Raw genomic sequence first — 22,974 nt, 5'->3', positions numbered from 1 at the left:
GGCGTGGATTCACTATGTAATTAAGAGTACACTTGTATTATTCCTTTTGTCTTCTTAGTGGGTTGTTTTATGGTTTTTGCCCGTAGTTTTTTTTATCACAATTAGAGGCGCTCCAATTGTGGTTTTTCCACGTTAAAATTGTTGTGTCGATTTGTCTTGATTGTTTGATTGAGATTGTTATTTACTGGTTAAAATTGATACAAAATCACAAATCAATATCTAGGGGATTTCTAGATTTTTCAATCCAGAGATCGTGACCTTTCAGAAGTTTCACTCGCTTGCAAAAGTATTGAGAGTTGTTTTTTCCTGTTCGAGCGGCCATTCCTGCAGTGAAGAGTAGATTTGCTCGAGCAGCCATTCTTGCGCTCGAGCGGAGATCGTGGACTTGTTTTCTATAAATATGTGTTTCAGTCCATTTTTAGGGTACGACTTCCAGATCTTCTTCTTGGGTATTAGGATTTTCATATGGAGCTTCTTTGCTTGTTTCCTTTGATATCTGTGAGAGTTTAATCATGAATTGAGTGAAATATATCAAAGGGTTTTGTTTGTTTTATTTATTTAATACAAAAGAGAGAGTTGTTCTTCGGTGGATTCCGAGGAATTTGGGCCTGAAGCTTTGGTGGATTCTAGAGTGGCTCATCGTCGTGGATTCAACATCAGGCAAGACAGTTCCGAGGTGAAGACAGGGTTGGAAGAGGCACATAGGGATCGGTTCGATTTGGGCATGGATTCGCTAGGTAATTGAGAGTATACTTGTGTAATTCCTTTATGTCTTCTTAGTGGATTGTTTTATGGCTTTTGCCCGTGATTTTTTTATCACAATTGGAGACGCTCCAATTGTAGTTTTTTCACGTAAAATCGTTGTGTTGATTTGTTTTTGATTGTTTGATTGGGATTGCTATTTTCTATTAAAATTGATATATAATCACAACTGAAAGGAGTTTTGTCAAATGGAATTGCCAAGAATAAAAACCTAATAAAGCCTATCCCAAACGAGGCGTTTTAGCCCTAGGCTAAAATAGCTAAAAAATCGACCACATCCCAAATGAAGGTATGTATAGCCTTTGGCGAGCTAGTTTAATAAGGGGTTTTTGACCAGCCGGCCCCATGATTTGAATTTATTACCCATTAGGTCCTAAGTTTCTATCTCATGCACCAGGAAGTCTTGTTATATTTTGTTATCCTGATTTTGCCCCTATTGTTATACTGCCAGAGCCATTGATGAATTAGTGTGTTGGTGAACATGAGAACTGCCAGAGCCATTAATGAATTTCGTTGGTGTTGGTGGACATGAGAACTGTCTCTGTGGCCCTTGGATTTAAGAGAGATGGTGTTAGATCTGAGAGAGATCAAGAAAATCGACATGAATGGAGATAGAGTGTGTTGAAATTGACGTGTTTCAAAGCCTTTGATGAATTTGTTGGTGTTGGTGAACATGACACTTGTCTCCGTGGCCCTTGGATTTGAGAGAGATGATGTTAGATTTGAGAGATCAAGAAAATCGACATGAATGGAGATGGGTGTGTCGACATTGATGAGTTCGGAGCTCTGTATTGTTTAAACTACTGATAAATTTGTTTAAATCGGTGATAAACCAATGATAAATTTGTTTAAAATAGTGATAAACTAGTGATAAATTTGTTTAAACCAGTGATAAATTTATCATTGATGAATTTGTTAAAAAATTTACAAATAACAGACTTGATTTGAAAAAGAGAGGGGGCATCACAACAAATTTATCACTGAATTAAGTAACAAATTTATCATTCATAAATTGAGTAACAAATTTATCACTGAATTAAGTAACAAATTATCAGATTAGTTACACGTCTGTAGAAGATCGACAACACCTTTTAATGCCCTGATTGGACACTTTGCATCCTAAACCAGTGATGGAGGAAGATGGTGGCAACGACGATGTCGAAGATGGTAGATGGATGATAGAGGATTACAATGTTGAAGCTAGCAGATGAATGATAGGGGAGGAGCAACGCTGATGGCAATGAAGGACAAGGAGATGATGGTTGGTGATGGAGGAGTAGGAGGAAATGGTGTGGCAGTGAGAGAAATAGGGGAGAGAGAGATATATATATGTTTGGGTTTAGGGTAAAATCACTCAACTGAATGTAAGGGGTTTAGAGAGAGAGAGTGATTGTAAAGCTTTGTTTATTTGGGTGAAAAATATTTTTTGAAAAATAGTTTTTATATTTTCTGATGTTTGGTAGAATAAAAAACAAAAGTCAGTGGAAAATATTTTTTTTATAGTCAATGAAAAACAAACATATTTGGGTAGAAAATGTTTTTCACTTTCAAAAGGTGAAAAACGTTTTTTAGACTAAAATTTATCAATGTCACCACACCACCACCACCATCACCGTGGTTACCGCCACCATCACTATCGCCATCACTGTTGTCGTTGCCCCACCACCATGCCACTACCTCAGCCTCCACCTTTGTTCCACCACCGCCACCACCAAATATAGAAAAAAATATTTTCTGGAAATTTTTTTTTGTAGAAAATGTTTTCTATCCAAACAAATGGAGCATTAGTCAAATGTGTACTAATATCTAATAATTTTTTTTTAAAAAAATAATTTTTTTCATAAATATACTTCACAAGTTGAACAATTCAAATTATCGATGTAGGTCTAGGGCTAATTAGACCTCTAATTCTTTAGTTCCTTTCTTTCATTTCTATTTTCTAAAACAATTTTTGTTTATTTTAATTTTGATATGAATAAATTCACTTTGCTCCCAAGTTAAGAATCTTTCACACTGTATGCAATGTATTGTTCTTATCCAACTAGTTCCCCACATGTAGGCAGAGACCGGTCAATGATTCAAACTTTAGCGAGGAAGTCACATTCAACTCCTAATCGAAAAATTGAAATAAAAATTTAAAATATAATGTTTATTTTTATTGTCACTTTAATTTGATTGTGAAAAAAATTCAAGATTATCGTGATGTAATAAAACAGAGTTTCCATAATGTTTAGGCTTCACATTAGATTGTGGATTAGTATACACACTATTCCTATAGTTATTACATTTCCTTTCTTCTTGAGAATTTATTGAAAAAATTTCATTGTTACCCATATACTTTGCTTCGATGATCAATTACATTTCTGTAACACTTGGGTGTTTTAATACATTAGAAGGTGTGTTTAATATCTTTATTTTTGTTTTGGGAGTCTTTGGAGTTGTTGTCTATTGGTTTTGAAGGAGTATAATCTGATTTAAACTCGTTGGGTTTGTTTGTTCGCGTTTGTTCTTGTCAAAAGTTCCTTGGAAACTTAGAAGTTTTGCCTTGGGGTCGCCACTAGCCTTCCTAAGGGTCGACCCTTGCATGTTGTAATGTTTATGGAAGTGTTACTGGAAAATAGGGTAGACACCAGCCTCCTTAAGGGTCGATCCTTACCTGTTGGTGAAGTTCCTAGAGGTGTTGCTAGAAAATATGATAGACACTAGTCTGGGGAGGGTCGACCCTCTTATGTTGTAGAATTTCTGTGTTAGTTGCTGGAAAATAGGGTCGACCCTCTCCTGGCTAAGGGTCAACCCCCTTCCTTGTTGCCAGATTGTCTGTCTACCTTTAGGGTCGACCCCTTTGCCTGAAAGGTCGACCCCTGCGTGTTTTTTTCAGAATTTTGGACTTCGAATAGGCCCTATTTTTGGGGGTTTTTTGACTTATTTTTTTCATTGACCTTAGGGCTATCATCTAATAATATAAATAGACCCAAACCCCACATCTCTCATAATTTTTCTCCTATTTTTCCTCTTAAAACCGAGAGTCTCTCTCTCTTTCTCTAAAAAACTCACTTTTTCACTTCAATCCTTAGATCTACACTCTTAGAGGTGTCTTCTCACCTTGATCCTTTGAGATAACTTGAAGATCTTGTTAAGGGCTCTCTATTGGTTCGAGAAGTTCGTGGCTTCGTCGACCTTGAGTTTTTCAAGTTTTTTTTCTCACGACTTGAGGTAGGGACACTTTTACCTTAGTATTTCTTTGTTTTGAAGGGATTTCATGGTATGGTTGTGATTTGTGAATTAATTGGAGAGTATTGTTGGATCAATCTCATGTTTTACATAAATAAACCATTTTACTTGACTCTTGCTTGAGATTTCTTTACACATTCTTTTCAAAACATGTATATAAATGTTATTACATGCCATATCTGTAATAGAGGAGAAAAACCCCAAATTTGGTAAGAATCCTAGATTCTCCACTTGAGTTAAAAACACCACATTGAATGGGAAATTTCCTTGATTCATGAAATATTGTGAAATAACATAGATGAAGGATGTGGATGTTGATATAGTAAAAGAAGTGTGGCTTAAATGTTATTTGTTTTCTTTAAATCTTGTGTTGTATTTAACTCTTGGGTAATGTTGGATGGTTGTTGATGGAATAAAATATGAATGAATTGTTAATTGTGCATGAGTCCGGGTAAGGGTCGGTTTTCCAAGTGTGGTGTTGTGTTAGTACCCGCGCGGAGAGTTTAAAAAGGTGCCAAAATGCCCTGTCTAGGCTTATCGCTGGATGAATGTGGGAAAAATATTTTTTGGTGTCCACACAGTCCTGTCGTATGATAGCCGGCAAAAGTGAAAAAGCAGATGGCTTTCTTTGGGATGCCCACTCCCTGCCGTATAATAGCCGTCAAATGTGGGGGTTGGTTTTAAAAACAAAAGTAAAGGGTGTTTTAAATCGGACTCTTACAGGTGGACTCATGGTTTGCGTTCTATGGTTGTAAATGTTTGATTGTTGTGCTTGATGACATGAATAGCCACTGTTATTATTTGGTTGTCATGGATCTGTATGTTTGTTAAAGATTACATATAAAGATAAATTTCCATGTAATGTTTGGTCGCAAAAATACTATAATCTTATTCAAAGGATTAAATACTTTGTTAAATGTGTTCCTACTAGGCATATAGCTCAACCTTATCTTATCTTTTTCAGGAAATGATGGAGTTTCACCTCCCTGAAGGGTTGGTCAAGCAATAGCTCTTTTTTGGAAAAGTTGATCCATGTGTGTTTTGCTATTTTGAATTGAAATTTTTGTAACATGACTATTAATTTATTTTGTTGTAATTGTATGCCCTAGAGGCTTATATTTTGTAAGGCCATTGAACTGGAATACGGATTCTGAACATTATGGGAATGCATATGGTGAATTGTAACCTCTTATCTCTTAGTTCAATGAGAAGGTGGACTTTTTGGGTATACTGTTGTATTTGTTTGGGCATATTTTTGTAGGAAAATTCTAGGGCGTTACAATTTCAGACTTCGAATAATTTCAATTTTACCCTCAAAATTTTTAAAATCGTATCAATTTTTCATTTGCTGTCACATTTGAAACATAATTTTTTTTAAAAAAAATTACATTTTGACCCCAAAGTTCAAATGATAGATGCAAACTCACCCTCTTCCAAAAGGACTCCCTTCTCTGTATTCTGTACACAGATTATTTTATTTTACTTTCAAGTTTTTGAATTTTGAGAGTTTCTTCCCAATTCTTAAACTGACACTACAACAAAAACACATTTTAGTGACACCATACTAGTGGCATGTTCTTAAAAATTGTCACAAAAGAAGGTGTAGTGGCACTTGCAAGTATCTACCGTGGCACTAGTATCTACTGTGGTACGGATACAAATGACACTTGTTCAAAATGCCGCAAGACTAAAAAATGTCATTAAACCAATGGTTTTGTGGTACTTTCAAATGTCACTAAAGTAAGAAAATGTTGTAGTGTGAGTACCCTCCAAAGATGTTCCAATTCAAGATTATCAAGAACAAAAAAAATCTCTCTGTTTTCTTGTTAAACCTAGTTACTCAAACAACTTACTCTCTCTTTCTTTCTCTATCTTGAGCGATGGAAACTATCAAAAGAACAAAATTTAGCAAACCCAATTCAAGAGGCATCTCTTTGGTCATCCCCAACCAATCACCCTCTTGGTTTAGTACTATTATGAAACTATGCAATTATAACTTATCTTCTGTTTGATTTTATTCATGTATGAGATAGTTCTTTAGAAAAAGATGGAATTCTTGAGTTCTTTTGATGGGGTTTCGAGGATTTATGGATTTAAGGATATAATAAGAGGTAGGTCATTGTCTTCTTCGTCTTTGGTGTTGGATAGTGAGAGGGGAGAGCTTGTGAAGGCTATGGTGACACCTGGGCAAAAAGGGGTAAAAGTAGAAATAACATTGGCTGCTTTGAGGAACCATAATGAGGCAAAAAAGCCAAGGATAGAGAGGATTAATGGTCATTTCGCCATGCTTCAGAGCCTAATCCTGGGCACTAATAAGGTCACATTTTGTTTCTTGATTACCTATATTCATTTTTTTTTTTTGGAGTAATAATGTCTTTACATGCTACTTTGAATGAATGATGATATCAATCATGTCAGGATCTATAATTGTTGTTGAGCTAAAGTATTTGTGAACATAACTAAATATATAAGAGATGAGAATTTCTCAATTTTGATAGAATTAAGATTATCATGCAATTATGGATTCTAAATAACCTTGGTTGCTTATTAAAGATGAAAAAAAATAGAGATTGAGATGTTGGGCTAGAGAGAGAGAGAGAGAGAGAGAGAGAGAGAGAGAGAGAGTCTTCAATTGGGTCTTTGAGAAGCTTGGAGGAGAGAGATTGGGTGATCTCTGTTTCTGGGTTTTCTGGATTAGTGCGAGAGGTGGATGCTAAGGGTTTGGAGGAAGAGGAGAGAGAGAAGGGTAGAGAGAGAAAATATGTGGCGGAGTGGTGGTAGTGGTGCGGTAATGAGGGTTTGGAGAGAGAGAGAGAGAGAGGTGAGGATGAAGAAGACGATGGGGTTGTTGTATTGAAGATGAAGATGAAGAGGAATTAAAGAAGAGGAAGAGGAGAGAGAGTGAGTTTGGGTAGGAGAGGGTGTGTTTGCATTTTTCTTTTGAAATATGGGGCCAAAATGTAATTTTTTTAAACTTTTTTCATTCCAAATGTGATAGCATGGGTAAAATTGATACGATTTCAAAATTTTTTAGGGGTAAAATTAAAATTATTCAAAGTTTGGGAATGTAATTGATCATTGAGACAAAATATAGGGGTAAAAATGAAATTTTCTCGAATTTGTTATCAAGAGCATTTTCTTTATTGAATGTAGTGTTGTACATTAAAAATGATATAAAATGGTGGGAACTATAGCATTACTGAAACAAATATTCCTCTATAATTTTTTTTTATAATAATAATAATAATAACAACAATAATAATAATAGCAACAACAAATGACATTTACATAATAAATTAATAGAATTAAAAAAAATAAAAATAAATATATATATATATACAAACAAAAAAAGGAAGAGTTTTCGACGTTCAAAATTATAAAGATGATTGAGGATTAAATGAATCCAAAAATAAGCAAATTTATAAAGAATCTGAATAAACAAGATGAAAGTTACTTTTTTTTTTATATATTTATTATCATTCATAATAGTAATTAAGGAAGGTGCAGTTTCCATACACGTACATGCATGTGCGCACACACATAGATATTTAAGAGTAATGTCACTCCACCACATGATGTGACAAATTCATAACCGTCATTAATCCATTACTTAACTTTAATTATATCCTAATAATTCACAAGCATATTTGATGAGATCGTCCATCTCATCCTTGGATATGATTCCATCTCTGTCAGCATCAGCTTTGCAAAGAGCATGCCAAGATCGCCATCCAGGAAACAAAACATCAAGTTCTTTAAAACCCATTTTGAGCTCTTTCCGACAGAGACAGTATAGCGATTTTGGGTTAAGACCCGACTCATTTGATATTCTGGATTCAGGTTTCTTGGTTTTGTATTATTATTCTTGTCTTATTCCTCTTTTCTCTCATTGAGCTTGGCTATCAGGATGTGTTGGTTGTGTTTGGAACAGGTTAGTATATTGTTTTTCAAAAACCTTGTTTCCCAGAATTTTGCTCTTACGCTCAAGCGGCCTTTATGAACTCAGTACTTTTGTAGGCTTGCAAAACTACTGGGAGAGTGTATTCTACGCTCAAACAGTGTTTCCTACGCTCGAGCAGCCAATTTTCTGCTTGAGCGATGGTCTTAATCTATGCTCGAGCATCACTTCTTGTGCTCGAGTGGAACAACTTATTGTATCTTGACGTTTGAGCGGACTGTGCATATATCAGTTTGTAAAAATCACTTTTTACATCACTTCCTCATATTTGTCTCTCTCCCACTCTCTCTCTACTTTCTAAAAGCCCTAAGTTGAGACTCTCTCTCTCTGAAACTCACATTCTTTCTTCTAAAACACTTGGATCCATTGATATTTCCACCCTACTTCCTTTGTTAAAAAGGTAGAGCCCATTTAGAGCTTTGTTTTCATCCGAATAGAGTTGGATTTTGGCTTAATCCGAGTTTCAATAGTGTGTATTTCATCTGCTAGCTTCAAGGTAGGGATTTTCTACACTCTTTTATGATTTCTAACTCAGCTATACGTTTTTATAAAGCAGTCTTATCATTTTGGAGGATTTTGAAGAAACCTAGGGTTTTAGTTTAAAATCAAAAGAGGGTTTTTCAAATAGATGTATTGAAAATGGTTGTGGGATTGAAAATGAGGTTGAGTTATGACAAAATTGTTGATTTCATACTTGAAATGGATTTTGAAAAAAGAAAGAGTTTTGCCCTAAATGTCTCAAATATTTATTTTGTATAAATAATTGGAATTGATGTTGAAAATGTGAAATTGGATGGATATTGATATGGATGATGGAGTTGGATATGTATTATCGCTCATATCTTAAATTTTGAAAATTTTATCTTTATTGGAGATTGTATATCTGTTTTGGGCTATCAATGGAGGACAGCTATGATTGTTGTAGAAATTGCATGAGGATTAGGTGAATTGAAACTAAGTTCTCATCCATGTGCATTGAACATTGTTGCTCACTTAATACATTGCAAATGTATGTGATTTTGAGAAAAAAAGGTGAAAGTTGAAAAGTGGTGTGTATCACCAAACTAAGTTGGCCTGTGTATCCAGGGTGAAAGTCCCAAAAAATGCGCATATACATGGGTGCCGATTCCTACGGATGAAATGTCCGTAAAATGGCAATAGTAGCGCTTGTATAGGCTATGTTTACATGGGTGCCATTTGACGGTTTCCCACGGACAAAATATCTGTGAAAGGTTGTACCGATTTGAGAATTTTCCCTTGTTTCCTATGGTAAAGGACACGATCTAAGAATTACGATATAATTTGAGTATCGCATGATTTTGAGAAAGAAATGTAAACCGTTTTGACGTAGGCATTGCATATGCATTTCACCCTTATATCTTTGTTAAGATTCGTATAGTTATAGATTATTCCTACTGTGGTTTAGCTCACCCTATTTGTAAAAAATCATTTTCAAGTGCTGGTGATATGCCTCTACCATGGACTTAGCTTGAGAGGATTGTGGAGCTGAAGGCTCAGTTTTTGTTATTTTATATTCATTTTTTTTTTGTACAAGCTTTGGGCTTTAATTGTATTGAGCTTATGACTCACTTTTGATGTACCCAAGCATTGACTTAGTAAGATGTAAGCCTTTAGGGCATAAGATTATCTGTATAGCTTTAATTTCTTTTCTCAATCTTGTAACACATGCTGTAGATTCAGGATGTACTGTTTATGAATGTATATCGCACGTGTCACCTTTTGTATATCAAACTGATTAATGAAAGCTTATCAATTCATATATGTTGCCACTTATCGGTTATTATGAGATGGGTACATTGTATTTATTTCGGGGCGTTACAGACAACCATCACCATTTTTGTCATGCCTCATGAAAATACTTTTCAACTAAGAAAAATTATAACTTAGTTTGTCCTATGTATTTATATCTTTTATTCCATGAGGTCTTTTTTTATTGATTTGTATTGTTTGTTGAACTATTATATCCTTATGTCTATTGTTGGTATGTATTAAATAGAAAAATGATATACATATTTCCTTTTTTGTTGTTACCTCTATTTTTGTAGTTACCATTATTTACTTTTTTTTTTTGATCAGTTTCATTGACATTTGTGGTATTGTTTTATTGTGCTAGGGTTTTAAAACTCTCTATTTGGTAGGGTTTAGAAATTCTAGTTTACACATGGTGGTGAAATAATATTACGTTTCTCCATTATTGCGGTGAAACTTTATGTTCTTCCATTGTCACTTTGTGTTCAAAGTTCTATATTTGTCTATTGTTGCTTTGTGTTTGAAATTCTATGTTTCACCATTGTTGTAAGTCGAAGCTCTGTTTATATCCAACCAATTTTGTTACAAACATATTATTCAAATGTGGGTTTAGTTTGATTTGGATTGGTGGAATAGTGAAATTTTATAGATTGCTAATGATAGTGATAATGAGCAAGATGAGGGTGAAGATGAGGTTGTGGACATAATTATATATTTTGCAAGATGTGAATGTTCACATGTCATTGGTTATTTGTTACTAAACTTGTTGTTTGAATAACCATGTTTTTGTTACCATTAAACAATTGAATTAGTCATTTTTTTTTCCTTTCAATTTTGTTTCATGTTGCAGTGTGAATGTTCACATTGGTATGAATTTAGTTTTTCTAAGGTTAGTTGTATGTTAATTGTAAATTGTGAACATTCATGTTGTATTTTGATATGAGTTTCTTTTTTTTGAATTTTTTTCAAAAGTTAGTTGTATTTTGTTAATTTTTTTTTACTATGCTTATTGGTTGAACAATCATTCTATTACCATTGAACAATCGAAATAGTTGATTTTCACTTTTTTCAGTTTTATTTTATATTTTCACGTTGCAGTGTGAATGTTCACATTGGTCTGGATTTATTTTTAAAAAAAACTAGTTGTATATTAATTGTAAATTGTGAACATTCACATTGTATTTTGGTATAAATTTTATTTTTTTGAAAGTTAATTGTATTTTATTGTTTTTGTTACTGTACTTATTAGTCGAACAATTATTTTTGTTACCATTGAACAATTTAAATAGTCGATTTTTACTTTTTTCAATTTTTTTTTTTTTCACGTTGTAGTGTAAATGTTTACATTGGTATCAATTATTTTTTTTTAGGCTAGTTGTATGTTAATTATAAATTGTGAACATTCACATTGTATTTTGGCATAAATTTTATTTTTTTGAAGGTTAGTTGTATGTTTGTTGTTTATTGTGAACATTCACATAACATTTTAGTATGTGTTTTATTTTTTCAAAAGTTAGTTGTATGTTTATTGTTTACTGTGAATATTCACATTGTATTTTGATTTTCATTCATATTTTTTGTTGCATTATTTTTAAAATTTTTAAAATTTTCAAATTATAAAAAGGTTAAAGTTCATAATTTGAGATTTTTTTCCATGGAATGCTGGAGAGATTTTCTCATTAGAACAAGGGAGAGATTTTCTCCATGGATTAAGGGAACGATGTTCCCTTTAGAATGAGAGAGAGATTTTCTCCATAAAATGAGGGACTATTGTTTATTAGTTTCAAAATAGAATATGTTTTCCTGAATTTATTCTTATCACTGACTCTTTAAAAGTTTCATACGAGAAGTTATTGGATACTCATAGTCATCTTTATATGTTATATATTCCTACTTATCTTGATTGATCTATCTATCTTTTTTCTATGAAGGCCAATGGGAATCTAGAATCTTGCAACTTGATTGTGGTACATAATTTAGAATTTGAATGTTTATGATATAAATAATAAAGTTGTTGTATTTTTTTTTTAAGATTTTAGATTTAATATAATATTAGAATATGTTTTTCTAAATTTATTCTTATCACTGACTCTTCAAAAGTTTCATATGTTATATATTCCTACTTATCTTGATGGATATATCTATCTTTTTTCTGTGAAAGCCAGTGAGAATCCAGAATCTTGCAACTTGATTGTGGTATAGAATTTAGAATTTGAATGTTTATGATATAAATAATAAAGTTTTTTTTTCTTCTAATAGTTTAAGATTTTAGATTTAATATAATATTAGAATATGTTTTTCTGAATTTATTCTTATCACTGACTCTTCAAAAGTTTCATGTGAAAAGTTATTGGATACGCCTCGTCATGTAAGCTCTAGCATTTTTGGGTGCTCCTAGTCATGTAAGCTTTAGCATCTTTTGATTAAGAGTATTTTTAATGGCAAATGCTATAATAGCATTGCCATTATTATAATTTGGACATCAATAGTAGAATATGGTAGAATTATAGCAATGGTGCTCCAATGGATGGTTTTGAAAATCGAACCGGACCGGACCGGACTGGTCTGTTCAATCGGTTGAATCGTTGACCGGTCTGGGTTCCAATCTAGATATACCTTTTGAACCATTTGAAGCAAAATATTGGCCTATTTAGAGAGAACTAGGGAAACCGCTAGTTGAACCGCCAAATTGGTCGACTCGGGGACAGATCGCCGGGTCGATGAAATTAAAAACTTTGAACTCTTTTTTTTTGATATTTTCTAACTTTTTTTAATTCTTTCTTTCTTTGCTTTCTTTCTTTCTTATCATATATATATATATATATATATAAGAAAATTTTAACCGGAAACTCTCTTTCAAGGGTCTCCTCTTGTGAGGAATTCCATTAAGAGTTTGAAATTGTTGGGAAAGTCTCTACCTATTTATAAGAAAAAAATTCTTCCAAAAAAACTCAAGCAATCCATGTGGGATTTAATCAAATTTATTGGAGAGAGACTTAAAATTTTGATATGCCTCCAAAATTTTTGCTCTTCTTTCAATCAAATTATTTGAATTAAAATCATATGGAGGAAATATTGAATATTTGATTTCCTCTTCCAAAATTAAAATTAATAATATTTTAAAAAATATTATTATATTTTTTAGTAAAAAAAATATTAGGACAAATATTTAAGATAATTTAATATTTTTAATTTATAATTTTATTACTTATATTTTTATTTAAATATAATTTTAATATATTTATTATGTCACGGCTCGATTTTGGTACAACCCGACGGTTGAGCCGGTGACCCGTCCACCCGATGTAACATGCTCGGGAGGTATCCGCGCGTGTTAAACTGTTCGGACCCTCAATTTATTTGATCTAGTCTCACGAGTGTAATGTGAAACATAGATGAGAGTTCAAATTTGGCAACTTTATAGAAAATCCATTTTATTACAAAATTATTGCCACAAATGGACTACATCACCAGATCATAGAGTCGCCACCTAATCTTTTGGAAAAATTAGGAAACCCGTGACGCGTGCCAAGGCCACTGTTCGTCACAACCAAAGTTATCTTGGTTTGGAACCTTAGGTATGAGAGGGGAAGCTCATTAATTGACCACTCCCACTCACCCGATCAAAAGATCGGTCTTTACTAACCATGATATGAATTTTATTTTCTTTATATATTCATGTTCTGATTATTTAATAAATCCTAAAATTTACTATGTGAAGCATATAAGTATAGACTGTGCCATTCATTTTGGAACAATTTGATTTCATATATTTTGAAAGAGTTTTGATGTATAACTCAAATAAATTGAGTTTACAAACATGAAAAATAAACATCATTCCAAATTAAGCGACACAACCTCCATCTACTGGCATTCATACAGTTATATCAAGTAAGCAGGTAGCTACATGGTAGAATGCTTAAACATAATAAGAAAAATACACACAAGTGTGATGCTAAAGCATAAAAACTTACATATTTTCCGATATCCCGTGAACAGTTACTGGGGGGACATAATTTTTGAATGACAACATGTGACTGAGGTGTCACCGAAGTGCCAGCCGAAGTGCCACATGTCCTGGTCATGACAACGAGATCGTCTCGGCTAGGTCGAGGTTATTTGAGAAGAAACCAGAATTCGGGATAAGCGGATAAGGGACAAGAGTCTTAGAATGAGAAAGGACTTCAGTTTGGGTAAAGATAAGACTCTTAGAGAGTTTATCTCAATCCTACTTGGAGTCCAAGATTAGCAGTAATCCTAAGTCCATTGAAGCTAGGCTTCTATTGGGACTAAGTTTGTGTTGGCTATAAAAGAGAGGCACCCTCATGGGTCTAAGGTATGCTTTTTATGCTCTGAATAGTGAGTTAAGCATTTTTATTATCTTTGAGAGATAATTGACTTGATCGTCGGAGTGCCCCCGGGTGGACGAACCACCTCCGAAATCTGTTCTTTTTGTGATAGGTCGTTCGGACTTAATCTATTCTGCCAGTGTTCTCTAGCTGAGTGCTTGATTGGCAGTGTGGTCGAAAATTGACACACACAATTTGGCGCCGCCCGTGGGAAAGAAATGAGAATAGCTGGCCAATGACGGACAGAAAGAGAAGGTTGGGGACGACACCCCTACTGGGAGCGAGAAACACATTGACTTTGACGTCGAATAAGAGAACTGCAACGAAGAGACTCGTAATAAGAATCACGGAGAAAAGGACGTCGGCCAGGAGAACGACGTGCCAAAGAAATCAGACCGAAGTAGGTATTATAACGAGGATGACCTCTAGGTATGGAAGGATAGATGCCTGCGGAAGGACGACGAGATGACGGGAATGGTAAACAAATTGGCGGACCTGCAAACGGTCGTCAATTTCATGATGCAGAACAACGTCATGCAGTCACCGTTCCCTTTACAAGATACGTTGATTCCAGTGGCCAAGAAAGATGCCCAGAAAAGGGGGCAGAACACAGTTCCTGTAGTCCCTCAGCACGACAGGGCAAAGGGGCATTCTCACCGGCCTTCACGGAAGGTCGAGCATGGAGAATCAAAGAGGGCTGGAGAATGATGCTTGGGAATTGGAATTTACAAGCTAAGGTTGGTTTAACACTTGTTGAAATTTTAAAAATTTACAAGTTGAAGTTAAACCGAGGTCATGTTTAACACTTGTTGAAATTTTAAGAAAAATTTACAAGTTGAAGTTAAACCAAAGGCATGTTTAACACTTGTTGAAATTTTAAAAATTTATAAGTTGAAGTTAAACCGAGGTCATGTTTAACACTTGTTGAAATTTTAAGAAAAATTTACAAGTTGAAGTTAAACCGATGTCATGTTTAACACTTGTTGAAATTTTAAGAAAAATTTACAAGTTAAAGTTAAACCGAGGTCATATTTAACACTTGTTGAAATTTTACGAAAAATTTACAAGCTGAAGTTAAACCGGGGTCATGATTAATGGAATGAATGATATAGGTTCCATCACCTCAGGATGCCAAGGTAATAGAACCTAGGGGAGCAATAGTGGGGACATAATTTTTGAACGACAACACGTGGCTGAGGTGTCACCGAAGTGCTAGCCGAGGTGCCACGTGTCCTGGTCATGACAATGAGATCGTTTTGGCTAGGTCGAGGTTATTTGCGAAGAAACCGGAATCCGGGATAAGCGGATAAGGGACAAGAGTCTTAGAATGAGAAAGGACTTCAGTTTGGGTAAAGATAAGACTCTTAGAGAGTTTATCCCAATCCTACTGGGAGTCCAAGATTAGCAGTAATCCTAAGTCCATTGAAGCTAGGCTTCTATTAGGACTAAGTTTGTGTTAGCTATAAAAGAGAGGCACCCTCATGGGTCTAAGGGATGTTTTTTATGCTCTGAATAGTGAGTTAAGCACTTTTGCTATATTTGAGAGATAACTGACTTGATCATTGGAGTGCCCCCAGGTGGACGAACCACTGCCGGAATCTCTTCTTTTTGTGATAGGTCGTTCGGACTTAATCTATTCTGCCAGTGTTCTCCAGCTGAGTGCTTGATTGGCAGTGTGGTCTGAAATTGACACACACAATTTACTGCCCCCTAGGTTCTATTACCTCGGCATCCTGAGGTGATGGAACCTATATTATTCATTCCTTTAATCATGACCCCGATTTAACTTCAGCTTGTAAATTTTTCTTAAAATTTCAACAAGTGTTAAACATGACCTCGGTTTAACTTTAACTTGTAAATTTTCCTTAAAATTTCAACAAGCGTTAAACATGACCTCGGTTTAACTTCAACTTGTAAATTTTTCATAAAATTTCAACAAACGTTAAACATGACCTCGATTTAACTTCAACTTGTAAATTTTTCATAAAATTTCAACAAGTGTTAAACATGACATCGGTTTAACTTCAACTTGTAAATTTTTCTTAAAATTTCAACAAGTGTTAAACATGACATCGGTTTAACTTCAACTTGTAAATTTTTCTTAAAATTTCAACAAGTGTTAAACATGACCTCGGTTTAACTTCAACTTGTAAATTTTTAAAATTTCAACAAGTGTTAAACATGTCCTCGGTTTAGCTTCAACTGGTAATTTTTTCTTAAAATTTCAACAACTGTTAAACATGACCTCGGTTTAACTTCAACTTGCAAATTTTTAAAATTTCAACAAGTGTTAAACACGTTCTCGATTTAACTTCAACTCATAAATTTCAATTTTAACAAGTGTTAAACACGACCTCAGTTTAACTCCAACTTATGAATTTTTCTTAAAAATTTCAACAAGTGTTAAATCGATCTTGGCTTGAAAATTCCAACTCCCAAGCATCATTCTCCAGCCCTCTGCATGGCTTCCACCTACTCTTTTGTAGACCTTATATAAAAAGTCTTTAACTTAGGCTGAGCTTTTCTCTTCTCGGACCTAATCATCTAGGCCGAGATCGTGTCTTTTGGGATTCTCCATGCTCGACCTCCCGCAAAGGCTGGTGAGAATGTCCCTTAGTCCCGCCATGCTGAGGGACTGCAGGAACCGTTTTCTGCCCCCTTTCTGGGCATCTTTCTTGGCTGCTGGAATCGGCGTATCTTATAGCGAGAACGGTGGCTGCATGACGTTGTTCTGCATCAGGAAATTGACGACCGTTTGCAAGTTCGCCAATTTGTTCGCCATTCCCTTCATCTCGTCGTCCCTTCGCAGACATTTATCTTTCCATACCTGGAGGTCGTCCTCGTTATAATACCTGCTCCAGTCCGATTTCTTTGGTACGCCGCCCTCTAGGTCGACGTCCTTTCCTCCGTGATTCTTATCACAAGTCTCTTCATTGCAGTTGTCTTCTTCGACGTCAAGGTCAATATGTTTACCACTCTCAGTGGGGGTGTCGTCCCCAACCTTCTCTTTTTGTCCGTCGTTGGCCATTTATTCTCCTTTCTTTCCCACAGACGGCGCCAAATTGTGGTTGTTGATTTTCGACCACACTACCAAAAAAGGGAAACTCAGCTAGAGAGCACCGGCAGAATAGATTAAGCCCGAACGACCTGTCACAGAAAGATAAAAATCCTACGGTGGTTCATCCACCTGGGGGTATTCCGACGATCAAGTCAGTAAAATATCTCTCAAAGATAACCAATAGTGCTTAACTCACTAGACAGAGCATAAAAAGCATACCTTAGACCCATGAGGGTGCCTCTCTTTTATAGCCAACACAAACCTAGTCCCAATAGAAGCCTAGCTTCAATGGACTTAGGATTATTGCTAATCTTGGACTCCCAGTAGGATTGGGATAAACTCTCTACGAGTCTTATCTTTACCCAAACTGGAGTCTTTTCCCATTCTAGGACTCTTGTCCCTTATCCGCTTATCCCGGATTCTGGTATCTTCGCAGATAATCTCGGTGTTATGACCAGGACACGTGGCACCTCGGCTGGCACCTCGGTGACACCTCGGCCATGTGTTGTCATTCAAAAATTATCTCCCCACAGTTACAAAACAAAGTTAGTCAAACATGTATGATCTTATATACAAAATCTAAATGCAATTCACTCATGAGATACAACTAAAGATTCGGCTTCTAAGATATGACATGTGAATCATCACAAGAACATGAGGTAGTATACATAATCACATAAGAATTGAATAAATCCACAAATCTAAACTTGGCCAAATCAAGATGCAAGAAACATGGATGCAAAGCATAGATATAATGAAAGACAAAATATGATGCATATTCACAAAGAGAAGTTAGTAAAAGAATGGGATAGAAAGAAGCGGGACGGGAAATTATTACAACCCTTTAAACATTACAAATCCGAGGGAGATGAATAAATATTACGACATAATATAAAAAAGTCCGCATAAACACTCAAAATAAAAAGAAAATAGAAAGATGCCTCAGAGATCGACCGCCAGAAATGATTTTGTTCGTTGCTTGGAGATCGCTCTATTTTGCTCAAAAAAGAACTCAATTTTGCAGGAGCACTATTCATTCTGGGAGCACTATTCACTGTCGAAAATACTATTCACCATGGCAGTTACTATTCATCCTCTTTGCTCATTATTCATCTTATTGGGCATTTTTCGTCTGTGGTTACTATTCATCGTCGGGGTTACTATTCATTCGGTGAGGTTGCATCTTTAACAAAGTGGTAAATTACAACAATTTATGTATAAGTAGTAAATTACAACAGTTTATATACAACAGTAAATTACAGCAGATATGTGAGCGGTGCAACCTTCTCGTTAAAGCAATAAAACAATTATATACAAAAAAAAAGAGTAAATTACAACAAATGTATGGGTGGTGTAGCCTTCCATTTATAATGGTAAAACAAAAACAGTAATTTACAATAGATATGTGGATGGTGAAGCCTTCCTGTTAAAACAATAAAAAAACAGTTATGAAAGTAGTAAATGAAGTATTTAAATAAGTTATATCACATTTTTAAATTAAATGAAAGTTTGCAAAAATTCACCTTTCGGGGAGATGATGAATTTTCTGATTCACAAACTTTCTTCTAATCACCCTCAAGGTTGTGGAATATGTTCTCAATTCTCAATTAAAAATTCGGAATTTCAACTTTAACAGTTGGTTTGGACGTATTGGAAGGAAAGGTTTTGTTCCGAAAAATAAAATATCTAACATTTTCTTTTTCCCTTTCTTAGAAAAATATTTTTTTCCTCTTCTTTCTGATCTTTTTTTCCTCTCAATTCTCCCTTTTTGATTCTTTCCCTCAATTCTTCTCCTCGCGTCAATTCTTTGTCTCTCTCTCTCTCTTTTTTTTTCCCCATCCTTTTGCAGGCAATAAACATAGCAAACAAACAAAAGATGAAACGATGGAGGGGAGATTTGTTTTTAAAGTATGCACAATAATTTTATATTATAATAATATATAAAAGGTATTATTAGCATAAATATATATGCACAAATACCCAAAAAAATATATAAAAACACACACAAATATATAAAATTATAAAAAAAAAAATACATGGACTAATAAAATATAATTTTTCAGGCCAAATATGTAACATAATTTGACCAAAGCGGGTCTAAAGCAAAAGAAAACAAAAAAGCAAATGGTGGAAGGCTGGGGAATTTCAAAGGAGGAATAGTAATTTTATATAATATAATAATATATAAAATATTTAATATATATATATACAAAAGTATGGTGCGTGGGTGCAACCACGACACTGAATAAATAAAATATTATATATAATAATATAACATACTATGTATATAATATAATATTACATAAAAAAGTAAAAGAAGACAGAGAATGGATCTAAAATAATTTGGCAAAAACGGGTGTAAGGTTGAGATTAAAATTTATATTCCATCTTTTCATTGAGAATTTTGTGAGATAACATAATCTTATTTTCATCATCGGGTAATCAAAAGAAAGTGCCCAAGTCTTATGGCTTGTCAAAATGGGATGTCTACAGTTGCTCCTCTTTGACAGAGTTTAAAATCATTTCTTGACGTAAGTGAATGTTAAAGCCCGAAGACGACCCTTTTAACAATGCCATAAGACTTGGGCAAACAAATAAGATGCAAATGCAATTGGTTGAACCCGGGGGCTACCTACGTATCCTTTTGTAAAGAATCAAACCATTGTAGTTCAGGGACAAAATGCAAGTGACATGCTCAAAATGCAGTTTGAAAGTTGGACTTACACACTTCGCAAAGCCGGTTGTTTGAAAATTCATGATTATGCAATGCAATGTAATGTCATGGAGTGATGATAAAGATATATGAAGATGGCAACATGAGAGGCAAGCCTCGTGCAAATGATAGGAAACATAACAAGGGGTGCATTGCATATAAATGTGCCACAAGATCACATAGAAATGTGCCACAACACAATTTTAACTGAGTGAAACAACAGCCTAAAGCATCTTACGTGAAAAGAGGAAAGATGGTGTGAACACCAGGTGCACCTGATGTTTTTAACCGAGTAAAACAACAACCTAACGCGTCTCACGCGAAAAGAGGAAAGATGGTGTGAACATCAAGCGCACCTGATGTTTTTAACCGAGTAAATCAACAGCCTAACGTGTCTCACGTGAAAGGAGAAAAGATGGTGTGAACACTAGGTGCACCTGATGTTTTTAACCGAGTAAAACAACAACCTAACTTGTCTCACGTGAAAGGAGGAAAGATGGTGTGAACATCAGGCACACCTGATGTTTTTAACTGAGTAAATCAATAACCTAATGCGTCTCACACGAAAGGAGGAAAGATGGTGTGAGCACCACGTGCACCTGATGTTTTTAATCGATAAATCAATAGCCTAACGCGTCTCACACGAAAGAAAGAACGATGGTGTGAACATCAAGTGCATTGATGTTTTTAGCCGAGTGAAACAACAGCCTAACGCGTCTCACGTGAAAGGAGGAAAGATGGTGTGAACACCAGGCGCACTTGATGTTTTTAACTGAGTAAAACAATAACCTAATGCGTCTCACGCGAAAGGACGAAAGATGGTGTGAACATCAATTCACTTGATGTTTTTAATCGAGTAAATCAATAGCCTAACCTGTCTCACACGAAAGGAGGAAAGATTGTGTGAACATCAGGCGCACTTGATGTTTTTAACCGAGCGAAACAACAACCTAACGCGTCTCATGCGAAAGGAGGAAAAATGGTGTAAACACTAGGCGCACCTGATGTTTTTAACTGAATAAACTTGCAATGCTAACGCGTTTCATTTGATAAGAGGATTGGCGGTGTAACCAACCGGCGTACCTAAAAGCATTTCATACGGAGTGTCAGAAGGTTTTAACAGAGAAAACGTCAAATCCTAACACATTTCATGTGAAAGGAGCAAATGTGGTGCAACCAACATGCGTACCTAACCGTATCTCATATAGAGTGGGGGAAGGTTTTAACAGGGTAAACATCAAATCCTAACACGTTTCACGTGAAAGGAGCAAAGGTGGTGTAACCAACAGGCATACCTAACCGTATCTCATATGGAGAGGGGGAAGGTTTTAATCGGGTAAACATCAAATCTTATCACGTTTCACGTGAAATGAGCAAAGGTGGTGTAATCAATAGGTGTACCTAACCATATCTCATACGGAGAGATGAAAGGTTTTAACCAGGTAAACATCAAATCCTAACATGCTTCACATGAAAGGAGCAAAAGTGGGGTAACCAACAGGTGTACCTAACTATATTTCAGATGGAGAGGGGGGTGGTTTTAATTAGGTAAGCTTCAAATCCTAACATGTTTCATGTGAAAGAAGTAAAGGTAGTGTAATGAACAGGCATACCTCACCGTATTTCATACAGAGAAGGGAAAGGTTTTAACCGAGTGAAAGAAGAAAAGGGTTGTAACCAATGTGTTTGAACAACTATAAGCGAGTGATGTAAATAGATTGTAGCCAAGCGATAGAATAATGTAATAGTTGTAACCATGCAGATAGATGTAATAGTTGGTGCAAGTGTGATAGTGAATACAAAAACACAAAGGGCAATGTAAGACAACAAGATGCAAATGCATATGCATGCATAATAGATGAATACAGATGTAATACACAAAATGATTTTTTTTTCTTTGTTGTTTTTTCTTTTTCTTTTTTTGGAAAATTTTTGATTTTTGATTTTTGATTTTTGATTTTTGATTGTTTTTTTGCTTTTGTTTTTGAAAATTATATACATATATACACATATATAGATATACAAAATACAAAATACATACATATATATACACGGCATACACAAAACCAAAACACAAAAAGAAACACTCACTGCTATGAGGGTTCGAACCTCTAACCTCAGGGTTAGCCCTCTCAATCCTTGGCCACTAAGCCAAACCAATTTTTTTGACAAAATATATATACAAGATATATGTATACAGATACAATACATACACATATTTATATCTTTCCCGCCTCCTTTGTTTTTGTCTCACTCTCCCTCTTCGTCTTCTCCGAACGTCGTGTATGGCACGCAATTTCAACAAACACGGCGCCTGATCAACAGAGCAGACCCTCACTAATTTATTAACGATTGCCTCGGCACCTTCACCTTCTTGTCTTCTTCTCCTTCCTCGTTCTTTTCTTAAACTGAGGCCTTTGAAAGAGGTAGAGAAAAAGGCTGCAAACTCTCTCTGCCACCACTCTTTTTCTCGCGGTTCTCCTACTCTCTTTCCAGACCTTAACGAGTCCACGATAGAGATGACCGATTCTAACTCTCCTTAACCTCAATCACGTGCTCTTCTTTCTTTCCCTGTTTTCAACTTTCCAACAATGTCAGTTGAGCAAATAATAGTGACACAGTCTAACATCGAAGCTAACTTATATACGCTGAGGTCATGTGTGAAGACCGTCACTGCGGTCTCCAATTTGTCCTGGTAATTGTAGAACAGGATGTTTGATATACATCAGTTAAATACACAACTCTCCCTATTCCAATGTATGTACAAGGACTCTCGATTAGAAATTAGTGCACTGAAAAAGAAGAATAAAGAAGTGAAATGACAGACCACCTCCGCGGCTTGATTCAGAGTTCCCTTGCACAACCAATTTGATGGCTGGTGAAGATTAATCTCTTTCGGAAGCTCTGCCAATGCTGAGGCAGACTCTTCAAGAGCTCCCCGAGAGTAAAGATGAAATGAGGCAGTTGATAGTAAAGTCGGACAATGAAGCTGTGTGCAAATGAAACTGATTATAATCTTTGCTGCCGGGCTGTTGCCAAAAAACTGAGAAAATGATTACTTCCTCATTTTCTGTGTTTTGTTTTGTTGTTGTTTTTGTTTTTGTTTTTTTTTTCCCCGTTTTCGCTATTTTGT

Source organism: Camellia sinensis, chromosome 3 (assembly GCF_055761805.1).
Source record: "Camellia sinensis isolate YWXY chromosome 3, ASM5576180v1, whole genome shotgun sequence".
Taxonomy (NCBI): Eukaryota; Viridiplantae; Streptophyta; class Magnoliopsida; order Ericales; family Theaceae; genus Camellia; species Camellia sinensis.
The sequence above is the reverse complement of the archived record's forward strand: the minus strand, read 5'-3'. Positions refer to the sequence as shown.